The following is a 17,875-nucleotide window of genomic DNA, read 5'->3' as shown; positions in this document are numbered from 1 at the left end:
GCCTTACATCCTTGATAAAAACTTTTCACTGCTCCTAACAACTTGCCTCCCATACCACATATTCTTAGTACCTTCCATAGAGCATCTCTATGAACTCTATCATATGCCTTCTCCAGATCCATAAATGCTACATACAAATCTATTTGCTTTTCTAAGTGCTTTTCTAAGTATTTCTCACATACATTCTTCAAAGCAAACACCTGATCCACACATCCTCCACCACTTCTGAAACCATACTGCTCTTCCCCAATCTGATGCTCTGTAGATGCCTTCACCCTCTCAATCAATACCCTCCCATATAATTTACCAGGAACACTCAAAAAACTTATACCTCTGTAATTTGAGCACTCACTCTTATCCCCTTTGCCTTTGTACAATGGCATTCCGCCAATCCTCAGGCACCTCACCATGAATCATACATACATGAAATAACTTTACCAACCAGTCAACAATACAGTCACCCCCTTTTCTAATAAATTCCACTGCATTACCATCCAACCCTGCTGCCTTGCCGGCTTTCATCTTCCGCAAAGCTTTTACTATCTCTTCTCTGTTTACCAAATCATTTTCCCTAACCCTCTCCCTTTGCACACCACCTCGACCAAAACACCTTATATCTGCCACTCTATCATCAAACACATTAAACAAACCTTCAAAATATTCACTCCATCTCCTTCTCACATCACCACTACTTGTTATCACCTCCCCATTAGCCCCCTTCACTGAAGTTCCCATTTGCTCCCTTGTCTTACACACTTTATTTACCTCCTTCCCGAACATCTTTTTATTCTCCCTAAAATTTAATGATACTCTCTCACCCCAACTCTCCTTTGCCCTCTTTTTCACATTTTGTACCTTTCTCTTGACCTCCTGCCTCTTTCTTTTATACATCTCCCACTCATTTGCATTTTTTCCCTGCAAAAATCGTCCAAATGCCTCTCTCTTCTCTTTCACTAATAATCTTACTTCTTCATCCCACCATATGTGGTGTGAGGTGGTTTGATCGAGTAAGTAATGTAAGGGTAAGAGAGATGTGTGGAAATAAAAAGAGCATGGTTGAGAGAGCAGAAGAGCATGTTTTGAAATAGTTTGGGCACATGGAGAGAATGAGTGAAGAAAGATTGACCAAGAGGATATATGTGTCAGAGGTGGAGGGAATGAGGAGAAGTGGGAGACCAAATTGGAGGTGGAAAGATGAAGTGAAAAAGATTTTGAGTGATCGGGGCCTGAACATGCAGGAGGGTGAAAGGAGGGCAAGGAATAGAGTGAATTGGATCGATGTGGTATACCGGGCTCGATGTGCCGTCAATGGATTGAATCAGGGCATGTGAAGTGTCTGGGGTAAACTATGGAAAGTTCTGTGGGGCCTGGATTTGGAAAGGGAGCTGTGGTTTCGGGCATTAATACATGACAGCTAGAGACTGAGTGTGAACGAATGGGGCCTTTGTTGTCTTTTCCTAGTGCTACCTCGCACACATGAGGGGGGAGGGGGATGTTATTCCATGTGTGGCGAGGTGGCGATGGGAATAAATAAAGGCAGACAGTATGAATTACGTACATGTGTATATATGTATATGTCTGCGTGTGTATATATATGTGTACATTGAGATGTATAGGTATGTATATTTGTGTGTTTGGACGTGTATGTATATACATGTGTATGGGGGTTGGTTTGGGCCATTTCTTTCGTCTGTTTCCTTGCGCTACCTCGCAAACGCGGGAGACAGCGACAAAGCATAATAAATGAATAAATAAATAAATAAATAGATAAATAAATAAATATATAAAAGAATGAGTGCTCAAATTACAAAAGGCATATGATAGAGTTGATAGAGATGCTCTGTGGAAGGTATTAAGAATATATGGTGTGGGAGGGAAGTTGTTAGAAGCAGTGAAAAGTTTTTATCGAGGATGTAAGGCATGTGTACGTGTAGGAAGAGAGGAAAGTGATTGGTTCTCAGTGAATGTAGGTTTGCGGCAGGGGTGTGTGATGTCTCCATGGTTGTTTAATTTGTTTATGGATGGGGTTGTTAGGGAGGTAAATGCAAGAGTTTTGGAAAGAGGGGCAAGTATGAAGTCTGTTGGGGATGAGAGAGCTTGGGAAGTGAGTCAGTTGTTGTTCGCTGATGATACAGCGCTGGTGGCTGATTCATGTGAGAAACTGCAGAAGCTGGTGACTGAGTTTGGTAAAGTGTGTGGAAGAAGAAAGTTAAGAGTAAATGTGAATAAGAGCAAGGTTATTAGGTACAGTAGGGTTGAGGGTCAAGTCAATTGGGAGGTGAGTTTGAATGGAGAAAAACTGGAGGAAGTGAAGTGTTTTAGATATCTGGGAGTGGATCTGGCAGCGGATGGAACCATGGAAGCGGAAGTGGATCATAGGGTGGGGGAGGGGGCGAAAATTCTGGGGGCCTTGAAGAATGTGTGGAAGTCGAGAACATTATCTCGGAAAGCAAAAATGAGTATGTTTGAAGGAATAGTGGTTCCAACAATGTTGTATGGTTGCGAGGCGTGGGCTATGGATAGAGTTTTGCGCAGGAGGATGGATGTGCTGGAAATGAGATGTTTGAGGACAATGTGTGGTGTGAGGTGGTTTGATCGAGTGAGTAACGTAAGGGTAAGAGAGATGTGTGGAAATAAATAGAGCGTGGTTGAGAGAGCAGAAGAGGGTGTTTTGAAGTGGTTTGGGCACATGGAGAGAATGAGTGAGGAAAGATTGACCAAGAGGATATATGTGTCGGAGGTGGAGGGAACGAGGAGAAGAGGGAGACCAAATTGGAGGTGGAAAGATGGAGTGGAAAAGATTTTGTGTGATCGGGGCCTGAACATGCAGGAGGGTGAAAGGAAGGCAAGGAATAGAGTGAATTGGAGCGATGTGGTATACCGGGGTTGACATGCTGTCAGTGGATTGAATCAAGGCATGTGAAGTGTCTGGGGTAAACCATGGAAAGCTGTGTAGGTATGTATATTTGCGTGTGTGGACGTATGTATATACATATGTATGGGGGGGTTGGGCCATTTCTTTCGTCTGTTTCCTTGCGCTATCTCGCAAACGCGTGAGACAGCGACAAAGTATAATATAAAAAAAATAATAAGTTTGTTGAGTATTCCTGGTAAATTATATGGGAGGGTATTGATTGAGAGGGTGAAGGCATGTACAGAGCATCAGATTGGGGAAGAGCAATGTGGTTTCAGAAGTGGTAGAGGATGTGTGGATCAGGTGTTTGCTTTGAAGAATGTATGTGAGAAATACTTAGAAAAATGGAGCAAATGGATTTGTATGTAGCTTTTATGGATCTGGAGAAGGCATATGTTAGAGTTGATAGAGATGCTCTGTGGAAGGTATTAAGAATATATGGTGTGGGAGGCAAGTTGTTAGAAGCAGTGAAAAGTTTTTATCGAGGATGTAAGGCATGTGTACGTGTAGGAAGAGAGGAAAGTGATTGGTTCTCAGTGAATGTAGGTTTGCGGCAGGGGTGGGTGATGTCTCCATGGTTGTTTAATTTGTTTATGGATGGGGTTGTTAGGGAGGTGAATGCAAGAGTTTTGGAAAGAGGGGCAAGTATGAAGTCTGTTGGGGATGAGAGAGCTTGGGAAGTGAGTCAGTTGTTGTTCGCTGATGATACAGCGCTGGTGGCTGATTCATGTGAGAAATTGCAGAAGCTGGTGACTGAGTTTGGTAAAGTGTGTGAAAGAAGAAAGTTAAGAGTAAATGTGAATAAGAGCAAGGTAATTAGGTACAGAAGGGTTGCGGGTCAAGTCAATTGGTAGGTAAGTTTGAATGGAGAAAAACTGGAGGAAGTAAAGTGTTTTAGATATCTGGGAGTGGATCTGGCAGCTGATGGAACCATGGAAGCGGAAGTGGATCATAGGGTAGGGGAGGCGGCGAAAATCCTGGGAGCCTTGAAGAATGTGTGGAAGTCGAGAACATTATCTCGGAAAGCAAAAATGGGTATGTTTGAAGGAATAGTGGTTCCAACAATGTTGTATGGTTGCGAGGCGTGGGCTATGGATAGAGTTGTGCGCAGGAGGATGGATGTGCTGGAAATGAGATGTTTGAGGACAATGTGTGGTGTGAGGTGGTTTGATCGAGTAAGTAACATAAGGGTAAGAGAGATGTGTGAAAATAAAAAGAGTGTGGTTGAGAGAGCAGAAGAGGGTGTTTTGAAATGGTTTGGGCACATGGAGAGAATGAGTCAGGAAAGATTGACCAAGAGGATATATGTGTCGGAGGTGGAGGGAACGAGGAGAAGTGGGAGACCAAATTGGAGGTGGAAAGGTGGAGTGAAAAAGATTTTGTGTGATCGGGGCCTGAACATGCAGGAGGGTGAAACGAGGGCAAGGAATAGAGTGAATTGGATCGATGTGGCATACCGGGGTTGACGTGCTGTCAGTAGATTGAATCAGGGCATGTGAAGCGTCTGGGGTAAACCATGGAAAGCTGTGTAGGTATGTATATTTGCGTGTGTGGACGTATGTATATACATGTGTATGGGGGTGGGTTGGGCCATTTCTTTCGTCTGTTTCCTTGCGCTACCTCGCAAACGCGGGAGACAGCGACAAAGCAAATATATATATATATATATATATATATATATATATATATATATATATATATATATATATATCTTTCAAATAGATATATATATATTTTTTTTTTTTTTTTTTTTTTTTTTTTTTTACTTTGTCGCTGTCTCCCGCGTTTGCGAGGTATATATATATATATATATATATATATATATAAAAGAATATATATATATATATATATATATATATATATATATATATATATATATATATATATATATATATATTTTTTTTATACTTTGTCGCTGTCTCCCGCGTTTGCGAGGTAGCGCAAGGAAACAGACGAAAGAAATGGCCCAACCCCCCCCCATACACATGTATATACATACGTCCACACACGCAAATATACATACCTACACAGCTTTCCATGGTTTACCCCAGACGCTTCACATGCCTTGATTCAATCCACTGACAGCACGTCAACCCCGGTATACCACATCGCTCCAATTCACTCTATTCCTTGCCCTCCTTTCACCCTCCTGCATGTTCAGGCCCCGATCACACAAAATCTTTTTCACTCCATCTTTCCACCTCCAATTTGGTCTCCCTCTTCTCCTTGCTCCCTCCACCTCCGACACATATATCCTCTTGGTCAATCTATTCTCACTCATCCTCTCCATGTGCCCAAACCACTTCAAAACACCCTCTTCTGCTCTCTCAACCACGCTCTTCTTATTTCCACACATCTCTCTTACCCTTACGTTACTCACTCTATCAAACCACCTCACACCACACATTGTCCTCAAACATCTCATTTCCAGCACATCCATCCTCCTGCGCACAACTCTATCCATAGCCCACGCCTCGCAACCATACAACATTGTTGGAACCACTATTCCTTCAAACATACCCATTTTTGCTTTCCGAGATAATGTTCTCGACTTCCACACATTCTTCAAGGCCCCCAGAATTTTCGCCCCCTCCCCCACCCTATGATCCACTTCCGCTTCCATGGTTCCATCCGCTGCCAGATCCACTCCCAGATATCTAAAACACTTCACTTCCTCCAGTTTTTCCCCATTCAAACTCACCTCCCAATTGACTTGACCCTCAACCCTACTGTACCTAATAACCTTGCTCTTATTCACATTTACTCTTAACTTTCTTCTTCCACACACTTTACCAAACTCAGTCACCAGCTTCTGCAGTTTCTCACATGAATCAGCCACCAGCGCTGTATCATCAGCGAACAACAACTGACTCACTTCCCAAGCTCTCTCATCCCCAACAGACTTCATACTTGCCCCTCTTTCCAAAACTCTTGCATTTACCTCCCTAACAACCCCATCCATAAACAAATTAAACAACCATGGAGACATTACACACCCCTGCCACAAACCTACATTCACTGAGAACCAATCACTTTCCTCTCTTCCTACAGGTACACATGCCTTACATCCTCGATAAAAACTTTTCACTGCTTCTAACAACTTTCCTCCCACACCATATATTCTTAATACCTTCCACAGAGCATCTCTATCAACTCTATCATATGCCTTCTCCAGATCCATAAATGCTACATACAAATCCATTTGCTTTTCTAAGTATTTCTCACATACATTCTTCAAAGCAAACACCTGATCCACACATCCTCTACATCCTCTACCACTTCTGAAACCACACTGCTCTTCCCCAATCTGATGCTCTGTACATGCCTTCACCCTCTCAATCAATACCCTACCATATAATTTACCAGGAATACTCAACAAACTTATACCTTTGTAATTTGAGCACTCACTCTTATTCCCTTTGCCTTTGTACAATGGCACTATGCACGCATTCCGCCAATCCTCAGGCACCTCACCATGAGTCATACATACATTAAATAACCTTACCAACCAGTCAACAATACAGTCACCCCCTTTTTTAATAAATTCCACTGCAATACCATCCAAACCTGCTGCCTTTCCGGCTTTCATCTTCCGCAAAGCTTTCACTACCTCTTCTCTGTTTACCAAATCATTTTCCCTAACCCTCTCACTTTGCACACCACCTCGACCAAAACACCCTATATCTGCCACTCTATCATCAAACACATTCAGCAAACCTTCAAAATACTCACTCCATCTCCTTCTCACATCACCACTACTTGTTATCACCTCCCCATTTGCGCCCTTCACTGAAGTTCCCATTTGCTCCCTTGTCTTACGCACTTTATTTACCTCCTTCCAGAACATCTTTTTATTCTCCCTAAAATTTAATGATACTCTCTCACCCCAACTCTCATTTGCCATTTTTTTCACCTCTTGCACCTTTCTCTTGACCTCCTGTCTCTTTCTTTTATACATCTCCCACTCAATTGCATATTTTCCCTGTAAAAATCGTCCAAATGCCTCTCTCTTCTCTTTCACTAATACCCTTACTTCTTCATCCCACCACTCACTACCCTTTCTAATCAACCCACCTCCCACTCTTCTCATGCCACAAGCATCTTTTGCGCAATCCATCACTGATTCCCTAAATACATCCCATTCCTCCCCCACTCCCCTTGCTTCCATTGTTCTCACCTTTTTCCATTCTGTACTCAGTCTCTCCTTGTACTTCCTCACACAGGTCTCCTTCTCAAGCTCACTTGCTCTCACCACCCTCTTCACCCCAACATTCACTCTTCTTTTCTGAAAACCCATACAAATCTTCACCTTAGCCTCCACAAGATAATGATCAGACATCCCTCCAGTTGCACCTCTCAGCACATTAACATCCAAAAGTCTCTCTTTCGCACGCCTGTCAATTAACACGTAATCCAATAACGCTCTGTGGCCATCTCTCCTACTTACATAAGTATACTTATGTATATCTCGCTTTTTAAACCAGGTATTCCCAATCATCAGTCCTTTTTCAGCACATAAATCTACAAGCTCTTCACCATTTCCATTTACAACACTGAACACCCCATGTATACCAATTATTCCCTCAACTGCCACATTACTCACCTTTGCATTCAAATCACCCATCACTATAACCCGGTCTCGTGCATCAAAACCACTAACACACTCATTCAGCTGCTCCCAAAACACTTGCCTCTCTTGATCTTTCTTCTCATGCCCAGGTGCATATGCACCAATAATCACCCACCTCTCTCCATCAACTTTCAGTTTTACCCATATTAATCGAGAATTTACTTTCTTACACTCTATCACATACTCCCACAACTCCTGTTTCAGGAGTATTGCTACTCCTTCCCTTGCTCTTGTCCTCTCACTAACCCCTGACTTTACTCCCCAGACATTCCCAAACCACTCTTCCCCTTTACCCTTGAGCTTCGTTTCACTCAGAGCCAAAACATCCAGGTTCCTTTCCTCAAACATACTACCTATCTCTCCTTTTTTCACATCTTGGTTACATCCACACACATTTAGGCACCCCACTCATACTTGCTGCCTTTATTCATTCCCATCGCCACCACGCCACACATGAAATGATCCCCCCTATTCACACTCGGTTTCTAGCTGTCATGTATAATGCACTGAAACCACAGCTCCCTTTCCACATCCAGGAACCACAGAACTTTTCATGGTTTACCCCAGACGTTTCACATGCCCTGGTTCAATCCATTGACAGCATGTCCACCCTGGTATACCACATCATTCCAATTCACTCTGTTCCTTGCACACCTTTCACCTTCCTTCATGTTCAGGTCCTGATCTATCAATATCTTTTTCACTCTATCCTTTCACCTCCAATTTGGTCTCCCACTTCTCGTTCCCTCCACCTCTGACACATATATCCTCTTTGTCAATCTTTCCTCACTCATTTTCTCTATGTGACCAAACCATTTCGATACACCCTCTTCTGCTCTCTCAACCACACTTTTTATTGCCACACATCTCTCTCATCCTTTCGTTACTTACTAAATCAAATTACCTCATACCACATATTGTCCTCATACATCTCATTTCCAACACATCCACCCTCCTCCGCACAACAATATCTATAGCCCTTGCAATCATATAACATTGTTGGAACCACTATTCCTTCAAACATACCCATTTTTGCTTTCTGAGATAATGTTCTCACCTTCCACACATTCTTCAATGCTCCCAGAAACTTCGCCCCCTCCCCCACCCTGTTACTCATTTCCGCTTTCATGGTTCCATCTGCTGCCCAATCCACTTCCAGATATCTAAAGCACTTCACTTCCCCAGTTTTTCTCCATTCAAACTTACCTCCCAGTTGACTTGTCCCTCGACCCTGCTGAACCTAATAACCTTGCTCTTATTCACATTTACTCTTGGCTTTCTTCTTTCACACACTCTACCAAAATCAGACACCAGCTTCTGCAGTTTCTCACACGAATAAGCCACCAGCACTGTATCATCAGCGAACAACAATTGACTCACTTCCCAAGCCCTCTCATCCACAACAGACTGTATTCTTGCCCGTCTCTCCAAAACTCTGGCATTCACCTCCCTAAAAACTCTATCCATATACAAATTAAACAACCATGGAGACATCACACACCCCTGCCACGAACCGACATTCACTGAGAACCAATCACTTTCCTCTCTTCCTACATGTACACATGCCTTACATCCTCGATAAAAACTTTTCACTGCTTCTAACAATTTGCCTCCCACACCATATATTTGTTATCACCTCCCCATTTGCGCCCTTCACTGAAGTTCCCATTTGCTCCCTTGTCTTACGCACTTTATTTACCTCCTTCCAGAACATCTTTTTATTCTCCCTAAAATTTAATGATACTCTCTCACCCCAACTCTCATTTGCCCTTTTTTTCACCTCTTGCACCTTTCTCTTGACCTCCTGTCTCTTTCTTCAGTGAAGGGCACAAATGGGGAGGTGATAACAAGTAGTGGTGATGTGAGAAGGAGATGGAGTGAGTATTTTGAAGGTTTGTTGAATGTGTTTGATGATAGAGTGGCAGATATAGGGTGTTTTGGTCGAGGTGGTGTGCAAAGTGAGAGGGTTAGGGAAAATGATTTGGTAAACAGAGAAGAGGTAGTGAAAGCTTTGCGGAAGATGAAAGCCGGCAAGGCAGCAGGTTTGGATGGTATTGCAGTGGAATTTATTAAAAAAGGGGATGACTGTATTGTTGACTGGTTGGTAAGGTTATTTAATGTATGTATGACTCATGGTGAGGTGCCTGAGGATTGGCGGAATGCGTGCATAGTGCCATTGTACAAAGGCAAAGGGGATAAGAGTGAGTGCTCAAATTACAGAGGTATAAGTTTGTTGAGTATTCCTGGTAAATTATATGGGAGGGTATTGATTGAGAGGGTGAAGGCATGTACAGAGCATCAGATTGGGGAAGAGCAGTGTGGTTTCAGAAGTGGTAGAGGATGTGTGGATCAGGTGTTTGCTTTGAAGAATGTATGTGAGAAATACTTAGAAAAGCAAATGGATTTGTATGTAGCATTTATGGATCTGGAGAAGGCATATGATAGAGTTGATAGAGATGCTCTGTGGAAGGTATTAAGAATATATGGTGTGGGAGGAAAGTTGTTAGAAGCAGTGAAAAGTTTTTATCGAGGATGTAAGGCATGTGTACGTGTAGGAAGAGAGGAAAGTGATTGGTTCTCAGTGAATGTAGGTTTGCGGCAGGGGTGTGTGATGTCTCCATGGTTGTTTAATTTGTTTATGGATGGGGTTGTTAGGGAGGTGAATGCAAGAGTTTTGGAAAGAGGGGCAAGTATGAAGTCTGTTGGGGATGAGAGAGCTTGGGAAGTGAGTCAGTTGTTGTTCGCTGATGATACAGCGCTGGTGGCTGATTCATGTGAGAAACTGCAGAAGCTGGTGACTGAGTTTGGTAAAGTGTGTGGAAGAAGAAAGTTAAGAGTAAATGTGAATAAGAGCAAGGTTATTAGGTACAGTAGGGTTGAGGGTCAAGTCAATTGGGAGGTGAGTTTGAATGGAGAAAAACTGGAGGAAGTGAAGTGTTTTAGATATCTGGGAGTGGATCTGGCAGCGGATGGAACCATGGAAGCGGAAGTGGATCATAGGGTGGGGGAGGGGGCGAAAATTCTGGGGGCCTTGAAGAATGTGTGGAAGTCGAGAACATTATCTCGGAAAGCAAAAATGGGTATGTTTGAAGGAATAGTGGTTCCAACAATGTTGTATGGTTGCGAGGCGTGGGCTATGGATAGAGTTGTGCGCAGGAGGATGGATGTGCTGGAAATGAGATGTTTGAGGACAATGTGTGGTGTGAGGTGGTTTGATCGAGTGAGTAACGTAAGGGTAAGAGAGACGTGTGGAAATAAAAAGAGCGTGGTTGAGAGAGCAGAAGAGGGTGTTTTGAAGTGGTTTGGGCACATGGAGAGGATGAGTGAGGAAAGATTGACCAAGAGGATATATGTGTCGGAGGTGGAGGGAGCAAGGAGAAGAGGGAGACCAAATTGGAGGTGGAAAGATGGAGTGAAAAAGATTTTGTGTGATCGGGGCCTGAACATGCAGGAGGGTGAAAGGAGGGCAAGGAATAGAGTGAATTGGAGCGATGTGGTATACCGGAGTTGACGTGCTGTCAGTGGATTGAATCAAGGCATGTGAAGCGTCTGGGGTAAACCATGGAAAGCTGTGTAGGTATGTATATTTGCGTGTGTGGAAGTATGTATATACATGTGTATGGGGGGGGTTGGGCCATTTCTTTCGTCTGTTTCCTTGCGCTACCTCGCAAACGCGGGAGACAGCGACAAAGTATAAAAAAAACAAAAAAAAAACATATATTCTTAATACCTTCCACAGAGCATCTCTTTCAACTCTATCATATGCCTTCTCCAGATTCATAAATGGTACATACAAATTCATTTGTTTTTCTAAGTATTCCTCACATACATTCTTCAAAGCAAACACCTTATCCACACATCCTCCTCCACCTCTGAAACCACATTGCTCTTCCCCAATCAGATGCTCTGTACATGCCTTCACCCTGTCAATCAATACCCTGCCATAAAATTTCCCAAGAATACTCAACAAACTTATACCTCTGAAATTTGAACACACCTTAATCCCCTTTGCCTTTGTACATTGGCATTATCCAGGCATTCTGCCAATCCTGAGGCACTTCACCATGAGCCATACATACACTGAATATCCTCACCAACCAGTCAGCAACACAGTCACCCTCTTTTTTAATAAATTCCCTTGTAATAACATCCAAACCCGTTCCCTTGCTGGCTTTCATCTTTATATGTATGAATACACGCATGGATCATGGTGAAGTGCCTGAGGATTGGGGGAATGCATGCATAGTGCCATTGTACATAGGCAAAGGGGATGAAGGTGAGTGTTCAAACTAAAGAGGTGCAAGTTTGTTGAGTATTTCTGGGAAATTATATGGGAGAGTATTGATTCAGAGGGTGAAAGCATGTACAGAGCATCAGATGGGGATGAGCAGAGTGGTTTCAGAAGTGGCAGAGGATGTGTGGATCAGGTGTTTGCTTTGAAGAATGTATGCGAGAAATACTTAGAAATAGATCACTTTTATACAGCATTTATGTTCTGGAGAAGGCATATGATAGGGTTGATAGATATGCTTTGTGGAAGGTTTTAAGAGTATATAGTGTAGGAAGTATGTTGCTAGAATCAGTGAAATGTTTTTACTAAGGATGTAAGGCATGTGTATGAGAAGGAATAGAGAAGAGTGATTGGTTCCCAGTGAATGTCGGTTTGCAGCAGTGGTGTGTGATGTCCTCATGGTTGTTAAAATTGTGTATGGATGGAATCTGTTCATATCTTTAGAAACATGAATCTTCTTCAGTACTTTACCTGTTTAGCTATGAACCAACCTCAGTACTTTACCTGTTTAGCTATGATCCTCAGTACTTAACCTGTTTAGGTATGCACTGAAAGTATCTTTTGATTATGAGTACAATACATTATTGATTTTAAGGTGGTAATGTAATGTTGGAAAACACAGTAGATATTGAACATAGTGTAGAGCAAGAGTGAAGATTTGTAATCGTTTTCAGAATATAGGAAACATTATGGATGAGAATACAGTGGTGAGAGCATAAGCTTGGAAAAGAGTTGTGTGAAAAAATTCCAAGAGAGATCCAGTGTAGAATGGTATAATATGAGTACAAACAAAGCTAGGGAGATAGGAGATATTTAGGGGAGCAGTGCCAGCATATTCGAGAGATGCATATGACATGCATAATTTGGTAGGCGTGCAGATTGGACAGTGTAGTGAGTGGTGAGATGAAGAAGTGACATTGCTCGTGAAAGAGAAAAGAGAGGTATATAATGGTACTGGGAAGGAGTGCAAACGATTGGGGGGAGATATTAGCGAAAGCAGCGTGAGGTCAAGAGGAAGCTGCAAGGGTTGAAAAACAGGACAAAGAGATCTGGGTTGAGTACCAGTAAACTTCAAGGAGATTAAGATATTTTGGAGGGTTGAGTGTGAAAAATAAGAAAACAAATTGGAACATTGTAGAAGGGGGCAAGTGGGGAAGTGGTGATAGTTGGTGGTTAAGTGAGGAGTTGGAGAGTATTTTGAAGGACCTTTGAGTGTGTTTGGTGAGAGGATGTTTGGTTTGGGTGGCATGCAAAGTGAGAGAGCTATGAAGAGTGGTCTGGTAAAGATCTGGTAAAGAAAGAAGTGGTGGTGAAAGCCTTACACGAGATGAAATGCGGTAAGGCAGCTGGAGTGGATGGTATTGGAGTTGGATTTATAAGAAAGGGGTGACTGTTGTTGATTGGTAAGTTATGATTTTCACCTTGTGTATGGATCATGGTGAGGTGCCTGAGTGTTTGCAGAATGCTTTTGTATGTATAAAGGCAAGGGGTACAAAGTTGAGTGTTCAAGCTAGAGAGATATAAGCTTGTTATGTGTACCTGGTAAGTTGTATGGGAGGGTATTGATTAAGAGGAGGAAGGAATATACGAAGCATCAGACTGGGGAGGAGCAGTGTGGTTTCAGAAGTGTTAAAGGATTTGTGGATCAGGTGTTTTTGTCAATGAATGTGTGTGAGAAAAGTCAGAGAAACAGAAGGATTTGCATGTGGCATTTATGAATATGATGAAAGCATATGACAGGGTTGATGGAGATACCATGTGCAAGGTTTTAAGTATATATGGTGTAGGAAGAAAACTTTAATAAGCAGTGAGAAGTTTTTATCACAGGTGTAAGACATGTTTATGAATAGGAAGGAAGGAGAGTGAGTGGTTTCAAATGAAGGTTGGTCTGCAGCAAGGGTGTTTGATGTCACCATTGCTGTTTAATTAGTTTATGGATGGGATAGTGAGGGGTGAGTATGCACAATCTGTAGGGGATGAGGGGGCTTAGGAAGTAAGTCAGTTGATATTTGCTAATGCTGCTGCACTGGTGACAGATTTAAATGAGAAAGTTCAGAAGCTGGTGATTGAGTTTGTTAGTGTTTGAGAGGAGGAGGTTGAGAGTGAATGTGAATGAAAGGTAGGTTAGTAGGTTTAACAGCTTTGAGGGACAGGTTTCTAGGTTTGAATGGAGAAAAATTGGAGGAATTGAAGTGTTTTGGACACCTGAGAGTGCACATGGCAGTGAACATAACCATGGAAGAGGAAGTGAGTCCTATGACTGGCAAATTGAAAATATGTGGAGAGAGGTAGTTGTCTGGGAGGGCAAAAATGGGTATGTTTGAAGGTATAGGAGTCCCAACAATATTATATGAAATTGAAGAATGGGCTGTAGATGAGGTTGTGCAAAGGAGGGTGGATGTGTTGGAAATGAAATGTTTGCAAACAATGTGTGTGAGAATTTTTGATTAAGTAATAAAAGGGAGAGAGATAGGACCTTGAGTTCCCAAACTTTATTTAGCTAAAGGTTTGTCTCCCATCTACCAGACTATCCCTCTATGTCACTTACTACTCCTAATTTCACAGATTTTTTTTATCTTTCCTCAACTATGTAAATTCTTGCCACGAGACTGTAGCATCTTCTCACCCACAAGCTGAGATCCTCTACTTTCGGGATTTCAACATTCACCATAGATAGTGGTTGAATTCGTCCCATATAGATGGTGAGGGGATTGAAGCCCACATGATCTCTGTTTTCATTGATTTAGAAAAAAAATTTCTCCCACCCTATCTATATTCCTGACTGTTGTGATCACTCTGAATATTCTGGAACTGTTTTTAACCTCTGATCCATCATACTGCATCTACACAATCTCCCCCTTCCCCCAGTTGGTTCTTTTGGTCACACTTTCGTAACTGCATCTATTCTAATGGCACCAACCTCTCCAGCAGCCCTTTCCAGATGTAAATATTAGCACCTCAGCAGAGCTGACTGGAAGAACTTGAGAAAATTCTTTTCTGACTTTCCTTGGGTACATGACTGTTTCTTATGTAGTGATCCTTCTATGTATCTGTCTATCTGTATCTCAGATGCCTATTTCTAACTGGAACTCCCTGAAGGGGATGGCCAGAGCAATAGTCTCCATAAGTAGTGAACTCCAGTGCTGCTTCTTAGCCTTTAGTGCCTTGCTCTTATCAGGCCACTAGCAGAGGGCAATTCTAGTGTAGTGTTTGCAGAGGCTTCTATGTAATGCTCCTACTGACTACTACTATCAAATGCTCCTACCTACTACTTCTACCTTATGTCTCTACCTAATGCTCCAGCCTAAATGTTTCTACCTACTTCCTCTATCTTTTGCTCCTACCATTTTGTCAAAAGGCAGGGCTAGTGCGTAGTGCTCACCACAGGAGAAATTTAGTTATAAAGAACGAGCTGTGTGAGTTAAGTGTTGTCAAGTGTTATGTATGACAAAGTGGGATTATTTGTTTGTGGACAGAATGCCAGTTGTCCACGTGTGGGTGAGGCAGAAAGAAAAGACAGCTACTTGGGTCAGAGGAGTGCAACTTGACAACCACTGAAGTGCTGGCAAACTCAGCAGCTGTCACTAACCCACCCGATACCCAGGCATATTTTTCATACATACTCGCCATTTCCCTTGTTAGCGAAGTAGTGTTCAAGAACATATGACAACCTTAGAGTGGAAAATTCCTCACTTTGTCCCCAGCACTGTTCCTTCTTTTGGAAAAGTAAAACTAGAGGGGAGGATTTCCAGCCCTTTTAGTCGTCTTCTATGACTGCAGGGAATACGCAAGAAGTATTCTTTCTCCTCTATCCCCAGGGAATACCCGGGCAGTAGTACTGGTAATAAACGTTCTGTCATCACCAAATGCATAGCAGAGGTTATTCTTGTGGGAATGAAATTATTTATCCTTTCTTCCTCAAAGATGACCTCTTCTTCAAGACAAGGATCAGGCACATTGGGCTTGGAAAGACTCCCATTCAGTATTTACCACTACCCATAATCATTGCAAGTACGTTATCCATGAGGCAAACCATTCCTTTATTCAAAGGAAGTGCGATAACTTCTCATCATCCAGCCGTAGGTCTTTGTGGTCTCTAGCTAAGGTCATCACTAAACTTCTCTTGCTCCACTTTTCCTTAACTTCTCCATCCAGATATTACTGTGTCAGTCTCTCTTGTAGATAAAGTAGCACTTTTTGGTTCCTGTTTCTCCTCTAACTCTACCATGGATGAGTCTAACACTCCTTCACCCCTGATGCCCCTCTTACTAATCCTGTGCCTTTTCCTGTAATCTCGTTTCGGATTGTCTGAAAAGCACTTCTCTTTGTAGACACAACCAAGGCTATGTCCTAATGGCATCCATCCCTGTGTACTGAAAGAGTGTGACTCTGACCTTGCACCTGCACTTGTTCATCTGTTCCATTACTGTTTAAAAACCAAACCTTTTCCTTCTTCTCGGAAGCTTGCATTGATAATCTCATCCTGAGGAAGGATGACCATGTCAACCCCTCAAACTATCATCCTGTTGATTTGACATCTACCATTTTCAAAGCTTAGAATCCATCCTCAACTCCCAACATCCTGAAACACCTCAAAAACACAGTCTTCTCTCTGATCACCAGTATGACTTCCATAAGGCAAGATCATATGGTGATATACTTTCCTATCTTACTAATGTCTGGTCATCATTCCTGAAAGATTTAGGGAGTCATGTGTAGTTGCACTTGACATAACTAAGGGTTTTGAATGGGTGTGGCATTAGGGTGTCATCTCTAAGCTCCTCTTTTGTTTTGGCTTCCCTTCCTCACTTTGTTCCTTCATCTTTGGCTTCTTCTCTGGCTGATCTATCTTTATGGTTGTTGATGAATCTACCTCCCATTTCTTATTCCATCAACAGCGATGTCCCTCAAGATTCTGGCCTCTACACTATTTCTCCTTTTCATCAACGATTTCCTTTCTTCCACAAAAAACCAAGAGCATTCATGTACTGATGACTCAACACTGCATTCATCCACATCCTTCAATTCTGCTCCCTCTTCTCTCACTCGATCTGCATCTCATCTCAACACAGCTTCCTCAATAAACTCAGACTTGGTTTGGACTGGGTATATCAGTGGAGTAGACAAAATCTTGTGAAGTTAATGTCTCCAAGACCCAGTTTCTACCCATCCTTTATTGAAAACTCTCATCTCACCTACGGTTCTGTAATTCCACCTCTCGACTTGGTGAATATACTTGGTATTACTGTAACATCCACTCTTTCTTGGAAACCCCACACTACAGAAATAGATAAATCTGTCTCTAAGAAACGGATTCTGTTTAGATGTTGAAATTTCATCCGAACAGTTGCCCCGTTTATACAAATAATTGATTGTACTTGTGTGGAGTGTTGCTCTTACATTTGGGGTGGTTCTAGCTCTCTATCCTTACTTGACAGAGGTAAGTCAAAAGCTGTCGACTTACCAACTGTCCCAAGCTAACTTCCAAACTTGACTCCCTTGCCCTACACTGCAATGTTGGTTCACTTTCCCTCTTCTATAGGTATCACTTTGATTTTTATTCTTGAGAGCTGGCTGCATGTGTGGCCCAATCACCAGCTAGACCACACAAGACTGGGCAAGCTGCTGCATCACATGATTATTGTGTAGCAATCGGCAACTCAGGGGTGGTCCGTTTTGACAGCTACTTCTTTCCCAACACATCCGAGCTTTGAAACTCTTTACCATCTTATGTCTTTCCCAATAACTGTGACCTGGCACATTTTTAAAGATAGGATTTTCACTCCCTTTGAAATTCTTAAATAGTTTCCCTTGTCTTTTCTTTTTCCCTTTCATAATTCTCTCTATATTATAGTTAATGCCTGGCCTTGATGTGGACTTTGTCTGTGACTGGAGCCTTCACTAAGTTTGAGGAAAGGAACCTGAATGTTTTGGATCTGAGTGAAATAAAGCTCAAGGGTTAAGGGGAAGAGTGGTTTGGGAATGTCTTGGGAGTAAAGTCAGGGATTGGTGAGAGGACAAGAGCAAAGGATGGAGTAGC

General features: G+C 42.3%; 1 protein-coding gene across 5 annotated transcripts in view; it reads left to right on the top strand.

Annotated features, from left to right (window-relative positions):
• The window catches only part of LOC139765362 (uncharacterized), a 574,294-nt gene that overhangs the window by 419,782 nt on the left and 136,637 nt on the right, over positions 1 to 17,875 (top strand). The gene's annotated exons all lie outside the window — the stretch shown is intronic.

Source organism: Panulirus ornatus, chromosome 54 (genome assembly GCF_036320965.1).
Source record: "Panulirus ornatus isolate Po-2019 chromosome 54, ASM3632096v1, whole genome shotgun sequence".
NCBI classification, from domain to species: domain Eukaryota; kingdom Metazoa; phylum Arthropoda; class Malacostraca; order Decapoda; family Palinuridae; genus Panulirus; species Panulirus ornatus.
Note: the sequence above shows the minus strand (reverse complement) of the source record. Positions and strands in the feature narration are given on the sequence as shown.